The following is a 10,716-nucleotide window of genomic DNA, read 5'->3' as shown; positions in this document are numbered from 1 at the left end:
TCCGGTGCACACAAGTGATGAACAACCAATCAAATCATATGGAACGCAGCTGCAACTAGAAATCGATGCAGAAATCAGAGGAGTCAGAAGCTTCAAGAAAGGAAGATCATCGACCGGAAGGAAAGTGAATCGGCTGAAACCACTAAATTCCTCCACCTTCTTTGCTTCTTCTTCCTCGCATGAAGTCACGGCAGAAATTGGTGTTCAGATGGTTGAGATGGCGTCGCCGGCTGGAAGATGGCTGATGACCGGAGGAAGGGATGCCCTTGACCTCTCTTGACAGCCGACGGTGGAATGGATCGAGGAAGAAGATCGTCGGAGCGAGCTTGCGCTCCTGTTTCTTCATGCAGACTGCAGTAATTGACGATCCCCCCTGGCACTGTAGCTTCTTCCTTTTAAATCAGATCTGATATCTGAATGGACGGCTGAGATTTCTCATGATCGATCCAATGGTGGAAGTTGCTCAAAATCTGATCCAAAAGCTTTGGATCTTGATCAATGGTCGTGATCTACTTCCCCTTGGCTCGGATGTACCAGATCCTTGACAGATGACTCAGATCCCTCTTAATCTTGAATGAACGGTCTATATTGCTTCAGAGTTTGATCTCTTCAATTAGCCCTAGATTTGAGCCCAAATATGGTCCGATCTGATCTAATCCTTTGCCCCTTCGATCACCTACAAGACCACATTTAAATGATTAACCATAATTCCACAAATAGATGATATATTGCATCAAAGATCAAAATCAATTCATACTCTTAACATGTTATATAAATGTGGATTTAAACACACAATCAACTCAAAAGCATGAGTTTAGGATCCTAAACAATGTGATAAAATGATGGTTATCACCTTCTTTGACACGGATTGGGATGGCATAATGGTTGTCAAGGAGCCGTTCGAAGGCCCAAAGGACAAGAAAGGGAAGAAGCTCCGACCACGACATTGGACGGAGGAGCAAACCACACGATCGGAGGCAAATTCAAAGGTAATATCAATTTTATTGATATATTACCTAATGACATTGTGAGTTGTGTAGGTAAATATGAGAATGCTCATGAATTATGGAGCAAAGTGAAGAAAGTTCTAGAAGAAGAACTTTTGCCTACACATAAAGAGGTAGAGCCCAAGAAGATGGTTTCAATTGCTCAAGTAGAGGAGGAGCAACTGGAAGGTGACGAGCGCTCAACTTCCGAGGAGGAGAAGGATGAGGAAGCATCATCTACATCCTCAAGGATTGAAGAAGAATCCAAGACAAGTGAAGAGGATGTAGAAGAGATCTTGGAAGTGGTCAACCTAGCAAGCACCTCCACCGAAGTGAAGTCAAAGGACCACATAATATGCTTTGGGTGTAATGAGAAGGGACACTACAAGAGTAGATGTCCATTGGGTAAGAAGGTAACTCCTAAATCCATTCAAGTTAATTTAAACACTAACAAGGGTTGTAAGAATGAAGAAGCTCAAAGAAGGAGAATGCACATTGTATGCTTCACATGTGGGGAGAAGGGACATTACCACACCAAATGCCCCAAGAAGAGGGAAATCAAGAAGCTTACACATTTAAAGAAATGGGAGAAGAAGAAGAGGAGCTCAAGTCAAGGGGGAGCTTCAAGGGTAAGGGAGGTATACCCTAATTTAAATCGCAATTCAAAGTCAAATTCAAAGTCTTATGTTCCCATGTATGCTAGGAGAAATGATTTTGATTATCATTATATGGCTATGCAAAATTTTGGATTTAAATATCATGATAGGAATAGGGTAAATATCGATCATAACCCTAGGAGACCTATGCATGATAGACCTAGGAAAGTTAAATTCTCTTTACCTAAGGAGAAGAAGGTAATAGAGAACCAAGGAATTAATCCCAAGAAGGGGAGACATATGCCTAGGAAGGGTAGGTCTAGGAATGTCCAAGGTGGACATGTTGACTCTAGGTTTAGGAATCTAGAAAGGGAAAATGAAGCTTTGAAGTCAAAGCTTGATAATTTAGAGAAATTCCTTAAGATATTCACTATTGGATCTAAGGGTTTAGATATGGTGTTGGGTAGCCAAAGACCCAATAACAATAGATCGGGTTTGGGATACCGATCTAATGTCTCTAATGACAAGGGAAAGTCTTATGCTAGGGTTGCATATGACTATAGCAAGGAGAAGCCAATAAATGTCAAAAGAAAGTCATTTAAAGGTAAGGTTAAATTAACCAAGGACAATGTGCCCAAGGTTAAGAAGGTTAGTTTTGTAGGCCAAGTGTCACCGGAGGTGCACCGATGTGGCCTAGCAATTGTAGATGAGTCACCTAGGGAGGTGGCTAAGGCTAAGGGCTCTAGGGAGAACTCAAAGAATCAAATTGGGACTCATGGCCAATGGATCTCAGGTGGGTACTACTTGGGAGTCTAGAGAATCCATGGAGTGTGCCAAATGGTTTAGAGACGGACTTGAGTCTCAAACCTAGGGATTTGAGACACATGGTTTGTGTTTCATGCAAGAAATATGACATTTGGGGTCATATAGAATGATAATTGATTTTGGATGTATAGATTCCATATAAACCAATGCTAGGGATGCATTATGGGTTGGTATGGGCAAATACATCAAGAGGAAGCCAAAACTAGGACTTTAGGTCAAGGTTCAATTGAACCATTTAGCTAGTTATAGATTTTATGTCAATCTTGGGATTGGTGATAGATACATTTTGTAATATATTTTTTTCCAAGTAAACACTAGTAAAATAGACCTCTCCATAAAATTTGAAAATTTTTGGAGGTTTGTGGAATTTTTGGTGTATTTCTGAAGTTGGTCAGAAAAGGTTGATTTTTTCAGAAATAGGGTACCAGTCGACTGGTAATAGTATTTTTGAGCACAGAATGTCTCTATAAGCTCATTTTGATGAGGGCAGTTGACTGATGCTGATACCAGTCCACTAGTAATAGTAGATTTCGAACACAGAATGCTTCTGTGTGTTGATTTCAATAGGGATAGTTGACTGGTACCAAGGGGCAGTCGACTAATACCAGCCTGATAGTATTTTTCAGCGTTGTTCTTGATCATGTCAACTCGTTTAGATGTATGAGATCCATGGGGGATAAATACATGAGTTTAGGATCAGTTTGGACGATAAGTTTTCAACAATTGAGATATTGTTGGAGAGCTTTTTGAATGTTAGGCAAAGGGGGAGAAGTAAGGTTTAGTTGAGAAAACCTTAAGTGCCTTTGCGTAGGGGGAGCCTTGTGATAGGTTCTTAAATATCCCTATAGGAAAATACTAGCTCATTGGGGAGCTCAAGTGTAGGGCGAGCCTTGGGATAAGTTCCAATACATGTTGCATTTTGTTTCGGCAGTGTAAGTCCAAGTGTGTAGCCTTGACAACGTAAGTCCATTCGGCGGTGTAAGTCCAAGTGTGTAGCCTTGGCAACATAAGTCCATTCGGCGGTGTAAGTCCAAGTGTGTAGCCTTGGCAACGTAAGTCCATTGTTTCTTTTTAGCATGTTTATTTTCTATATGTTTTCCCTAACTTAAACGTATTGCCAAACATCAAAAAGGGGGAGATTGTTGGAGCAATCCCAATGGTCCGTGTGACCATGTGTTTTGGTGTTTGGGCAAAGAGTTTAAGTTAGGTTTACCCTTGTTATTTGATATGTGTATGTGAGTGTGCAGGTTTGCAGGGTACACATATGACTCAACTTGATGGCTTCGGGTTCGGTGAAGGATGGAGCCTCTGAGGGACCATGGATAAGGTTGTTGGTAAGTCCTAGGAAAACGTACTGGTTCCACTGTACAAAAATTTTTTGTACAAGTGTCGAACCTTTCTTTAAATAACCTATTGTGTTCTTTAGAAGTTAAATTAGGAATCGCAGACGGAACTTAACATCATTGATTCCAAATTTAACTTATCTGTTCTTAATGGTTTAGATTTGAATCGCAAGCATAACTTAACACTATTGATTCAAATCCACCTATGTTATTAATTCCATTAAATATTAATTTCCAAAATTGGCTTCCAGGACTGCATGGCGAGGCACATGGCCTTCTTGGATATGGGAGCAACCGCCACCGCCTAGACAAAGCCTTTTAAGGAAAGCTAATATTTAATTTCCTTAAATAACTCTAGGTTAACCAAAAAGAACAATCGAATCACAAATTCGAAAAAGAAGAAAACACAAACTCGAAAAACTAATTCGAAAAACTAGATCTAAAGCCTCTTGTGTTTAGAATTCTTACAAAAAGAAATAACTAGCATGATGCGGAAAACAATTGCTAATTATATCTTCTCTTTGTAAACTAATGACCTCGAGATCTTCTGCCATATTCCTCGCCTCGCCTTGGACGTCGTGTGGGCGACGATCCTCCAAGATGAACACCACCCAAAAGCTATCTTCTCTTCCTCTAAAATCCGGCCACCACCACCACCAAGGAGAAGAGAGCAAAGGGAAAGGGAGAAGAGAGAGGGCCGGCCACCTAGAGAGACTCCACCAAGAGAATAAGAATTGTTGTGTCTCATGAAGCCTCCTCACCCCTTCTTTTATAATACTTGCCCAAGGCAAATAAGGGAAGAATTTTTACAAAAATTAAAATCTTCTTCTAGCTTTTCCTTTTCCCTTTTAATTTTTCTTTTCTTTCCTCTTAATTGAATCAATCACCAAAACTAAATTTGATGATTTTATTTTTTTAAACATGGCCGGCCACCTTGCTTGGGCACCAAGCAAGGGTGGACGGCCCCCATAAGAGGAAAGGAATTTTAATTTTTTATAAAATTTTACAAGAAGAAAAACTCTTATAAAATTTTACAAGCTCTCTTTCCTAAAGTAGGAGTTAAAAAAGGAAAGTTCTAAAAATTAAAACCATATTTTAAAATTTAAAACTTCTCTTATAAAATTTCTTTTTTTTTAACATGATGATAGAAAATTTAAATTTTAAAACATATCTTCCTTTTTTTTTCTTAAACCATGAGGATGGTTAAAAAAAGGAAAGTTTTAAAACTTTTAAAACTCTCTATTAAAACATGTGACCTAATTTAAATTAAGAAAGTTTTAAAAATTAAAATATCTCTTTTAAAACTTATAGTTTTCTACAAAGAGAATATTTTAAAAATTCAAAACAACTCTCCTTGTTTGAATTATTGTGGCCGGCCCCTACTAGCTTGGTCACCAAGCAATAGGGCCGGCCCCTATAGAAGAGGATGTGGCCGGCCCTTGCTTGGTCACCAAGCATTGGACTGGCCCCCTTCTTGGACACCAAGATGAGCTTATATTTGGATGGACTTGAGGCTATAATGAGGCTACGACAGAGACCTAGAGGAGAAATTAGTTTTGTCTTTCTGATGAGCTTGAGTATCCCGTGTTCGCCCCGAACACACAATTCAAGTTCATCGATAATAACTCATTCCATTAGAGAGTTATTACCGCACTACCGCACCAATCCCAAATTACATTATGGGCTCCTTCTTATCATGAGTGTGTTAGTCTCCTTGTGTTTAAGATAACGAATGCCCACTAATTAAGTAAGTTACTGACAACTCACTTAATTAATATCTAGCTCCAAGAGTAGTACCACTCAACTTCATTGTCATGTCGGACTAGGTCCACCTGCAGGGTTTAAAATGGCAATCCTTATGAGCTCCTCTTGGGGACATTCTCAACCTAGATAACTAGGACACAGATTCCTTCTATAATCAACAACACACACTATAAGTAATATCATTTCCCAACTTATCGGGCATATTGATTTATCGAGCTAAATCTCACCCTTTGATAAGTTAAAGAAATAAATATTAAACATATGTGCTTGTTATTATATTAGGATTAAGAGCACATACTTCCATAATAACTAAGGTCTAGTTCTTTTATTAGTCAGTACAAAAAGAACTTACCTAAATGGTCCTACTCAATACACTTAGAGTGTATCAGTGTAATTTATTAATCAAGATAAACTAATCATTACAACAAAATCGCTCATAGACATCAGTGGAACAACAACGGTTTTAGGCTAAAACCGATGTCTTTGAGTATTTTACACCGGTTTTTCTAAAAACCGGTGTCTATGAGCGCAGATTTTAGCTCATAGACATCGGTTTTTTAAGCGATGTCTATGAGCGCCTTTTTTTTCGTTAATAGACACGGATTTTAACATCGGTTTTTAAAATCCGATGTTAATGAACCCAAATAAAATATTTAAATTTTCCCCACAAGCCAAAATCTGCACACTGTGAATTCCCTCCAAACCTAAATCTTTATCCCGCCCCTTCCTCCGCGCGACCATCTCTCTCGCGATAACCTAAACCGAGACATCTCTCTCAGCCTAAACCTAAACCTCCGACCATCTCTCTCAGCCTAAACCTAAACCTCCGACCATCTCTCTCAACCTCATCTCCCTCTTCCCCCCTTCCTAGATCCTCTCCCTATCAGGATCAAGACATAATGAACTTGCTTCTCCGTCCAACCACACAGCATCTCCTCCAACTCCTCCATTTGGTTGAGAAGAGGAGGCCTTCTTCGCATTCCGATAGTTTTTCCTTCATCCATCTCCGGTCCAACATTCACTGTCATCGTTGGAGTCCTTCTTTACATTCCGAATTTTTTTTTTATCCATTGTCGCTACTGAAGTTCTTCCTCATCTTCAATAGTTTAGCAGGTGGGTTAAGTCAAAATGGGTGGCGCCACAATTATCAAGGCTATAGATAATACGCTACCTTCGTCCTCGAGCGAAGTGGCAGTGAGCGACGCCTCGCCATCGACGAGACCAACCTCTTCGAAACCCTAGGCGGAATCCAGCCCTTCATCGATCTCTCAACCAATTTCTACAACAGGTGAGCTGATCTACCTACCTCTTCCTCCGCGACCCTCTCCGTCCGTTGTAGATGCTCGATTGATTATGACCATCTCTGATTTTGTTAACACAGATGGTTGGTAGGGTTTTTGCTGATGAGGAAGAGTGGGGTTCTGATCTATCTTTTCGAATTCGAAGAAGGAGGACGCGATTTGGAACCAGTACGAGTTCTTCGTTCAGAGGATGGGAGGCCCTAATCTGTATTCCCAGAGGAAAGGTGAAGGGAACTTGTTCTTTTGATGTCTGATAGCTTCTTTCTGAAACTTGCACTATTTGTTTCACCTTTTAAAGTAGAAAAATCATTTAGCATCTGCCAAATTTATCATTTTATATTTGTTTTATATGATCAGAATCTTACACAAATTGATTATTGTGATGATATTCGTATCATTGTAATTTCATATGACCTCTTAAATATTCTATTCTCTTTTGTAATCACCTTGTGTTCAGGATTTGTTCATTGAGCCTTTAGGAGAATGGTGGTTAGGAAGTACAAGAATGGTTGGTGTCCTACTTTGATGCATACTGAGATATTGTTATACCGATCATATCTCTGGTGTTTCGGTTATGTGATTATATCAAAAATAGTCACATAACTGAAACACCTGAGTTCGTGCATTTGAATTTATTATGAATAATTAATTTTAGTTTGTGGATATGCTGCTATATTTAGACCAGTATTATGGAGTTTGATGCAACAAAAGGCATGTTTTATTCATTTGGTAAGGAAATCATAAGAACAATTTAGTATCTGGACTCAGCTGATACAGAAGAAAAAATATGAAAAATATACAAGAAATTGATACATCCATCTCTCTCTATAGATTCCAGTTCTAAGTTTGCTTCTGTAATGAAGGGAAACCTTTGGCTGAATTGTTGCAACACGGTTTCGTTTGAATCAATCATTATTGCAGGTCATCCAGCTCTGATCGGACGACATGCACCATTCCCTGTTACACACCAAGCTGCTGAGAGGTGGTCGCACCACATGCAACAAGCACTCGATAGCACCATGAGCATCGATCCTAATTCAAAAGTCAAAATGATGAATTTTTTCAGGCACATATCAACCCACACTGTGTCTTCCTTTGTTGATGATATGAATACTATTATTATTTTTATTATTTAGGCTGGCTTTCAGGCACGCTGCTTACTTTCTCGTGGGTGGGAATGAGATGACAAGGCAAAGGCAACAAGTTCTCAATGTAAGCATGCAGCAAATGGACCATCAACATCTACTTGAGATTCAACTTGCTCTTTAATTGACACAGTTACTTGATATCATAATTCCCTTTTGTGTTTGGCATGGAGCGCACAGTCTATGTTAACTGCAATGACATAATTCCCTTTTGTGAATTGAAGCCAATCACAGACACTTGCATAGTTGTGTATATGTGGTAAGCTTTCGATCGAATTGGACTTTATTTATGTGTTTTATTAATTTAGATTTTATCATTTTTTGTTCTTTGCTGTAGTGAACAAAGTATTTTTTGTTCTAATCTGTCAACAGATGCTTGTGGAGTCCTGAAGGTTCTATTCTTGGTATGCCGAAGCAAAAAAACAAAGTTGGATTATTTTGATCAAGTTCATCAAACTAAAATTCTTGTTATTCTTCTGTGATACTAATAGGTGTTGCATTTTCAAAGCATCTAGTGCAGATCTATGCTTTTAATTTAAATGAAGAATTACGACAACATTTGGAGGTCAGTTAATAGTTATGGTGTTTGGCAACCATATATATGATGATGATGATAGCATCTTGTTCTGCAGATTGATGCTCATATAGGCAGTGTTAATGACATTGCCTTTTCCTATCCCAAGAAGACTCTCTCGATCATCACTTGCAGCAATGACAAGGCAATTAAAGTGAGTAAAACCATGTGGTTGATCAGTCAGAAGATTGTACAAGAAGAATTGTATGTTCTTAACAGGTTCCGTTGCATGATGAATAGGTGTGGGATGCTTCAACTGGATAGAAACAGTATACTGGACAGAAACAGAATTATATATTTCTAGTGTTTCATTATTTCTATCTGTGAAGTTTTTCTTCTCAACTTCAACTGATGGTAAAATCAAAGCACTTGGTTCCAATGCAGTTTTTCTTCTGGATGCAGTTTACTAGCACTTGGTTCCAATGCAGTGCATAAACTCTGGCAGTGGCCGTGCGATGAACGAAATCCATCGGGCAAGGTCAGAAAGAAACAGTTGTAAGAAATTATCTATTTGCTATAAGCCTAGTGCTGATTGTTTGCTTTGCTTGTTCAGTCAACTGCATCTGTTGCTCCTCAGCTCCGTCAGCCACCAAATGGTATTCTTATGACCAATGAAAGGAGTGATAACAATCCAGAAGAAGCAACTGCTTGTATTGCTTTATCTAAGAATGACTCTTATGCAACGTCTGCATCAGGTGGAAAAGTTTCTCTGTTAAATATGAGGACTTTTAAGGTGCGTAGCCATATTTTATCAACACACACTCAGAAGAATTTTTTTTTGTATTATTTGTGTGCCTTTACCTTCATTAGATTCATCTGGCAGGAAGATGTTGTTGATGAATATATAGATTCGTTCATATGTAAGTGAAACCCTTCCCATTGTTTGACAAAAGATGACATATTCTCAGAGTGAAGCAACACAATGGCATATTAAAAGGTGGAGCAAAAGCATGCTCTGGTGGAAGGCCTTGGAGTCTTGCATGTATTATTCGAGGATTCAAGGATCGAAGTGAAGGTAAATGTCTTTGCTTGACTTTATCAAGTAGATAGCGTCAAGTTAAAACAGGTGTTAATGCCTCGTGTGTCAAAATCAAAATTGTTGTTATGCATCGAATAAGAGTTGCAAATCTTTTACTACTTTTTACAACTTTGTTCTGCAACTTTTGGATAATCTATTGTAGGATGCCCAAGATTGTTCAGCAAGTTTATGATTCTGATTCTGCTTAGGCTCAGTTTCAGTCTATAGCTAGTTGATTCTAATTTTGACAAAATATGACAAAATTTTTTAATGAACCCATATCAGGTGGTTATTAGTAAATAGGACAGAGAAATATATTATCAACATCAATGAACCCATATTTTTGCTAACTATTTGGTCAGCTATATGGTTCTTAGTTCTTACTCCTCAATTGAACTCTATGCAATATGCATGACTAAACCATTGGAGTCTTAATTTTGTCAAGGTCTTCACTTTGTTTAACTATATTATATATTTTATTGAATGTCATTGAATATGTATATTTTTCTCATTTTCTGGTTATTTGAATTTACAAACTAATTGCACAGATGACAGGGAAGAGGGATGACTGGGAAAAGGGAGGAGCGAACGAGAAAAGGAGAATGGGGTCGGACTTCTACCACTGAGGACTTCAGAGCCGACCACTGAACTATGCTATGGGACCTAGGGAAAGGATTGAATGTTGGATCTGGACAGGAAGTGAGGCCTACTGCTCCGTGGGGTACCCATTAATGGTTAGGGATAGTATATCTATTAGCTAGCTTTTGATGTAAAAAGAATGTTTGGGTATTTTATGGATATTGTTCTAAGAAGATTATTTATATAATTTGTTAATATTTGTGTATTTTATGGATATTATTGAATGAAGAATATTTGTATAATTTGTGAATATTTGTGTATCTTTTTTTTGTTATTGTCGGTTTTTCATGGTTTCGGAAATCAAATTTGTGAAAAAATATACATATTACATCGGTTTTCCACCGTTGTAAAACCGGTGTTATTAACTAATATTACATCGGTTTTCCACCGCTGTAAAACCGGTGTCGTTAAGTGATACTACACCGGTTTTAACCCGATGTCTAAAATGACAGACTTTTAACATCGGCTTCATAGACATCGGTCGAAAATGAAATAGACACCGGTGGAAAACCGATGTCTATGAAG

At 38.4% G+C, this 10,716-nt stretch overlaps 1 pseudogene; it reads left to right on the top strand.

The window, feature by feature from the left end:
• The first annotated feature begins 2,357 nt into the window (after positions 1–2,357).
• On the top strand, positions 2,358–8,065 carry LOC122023111 (annotated as a pseudogene).
• Positions 8,066–10,716: the final 2,651 nt, after the last annotated feature.

Source organism: Zingiber officinale, chromosome 9B (assembly GCF_018446385.1).
Source record: "Zingiber officinale cultivar Zhangliang chromosome 9B, Zo_v1.1, whole genome shotgun sequence".
In the NCBI taxonomy this organism is placed as follows: domain Eukaryota; kingdom Viridiplantae; phylum Streptophyta; class Magnoliopsida; order Zingiberales; family Zingiberaceae; genus Zingiber; species Zingiber officinale.
This window is presented reverse-complemented; position numbering and strand designations above follow the sequence as displayed.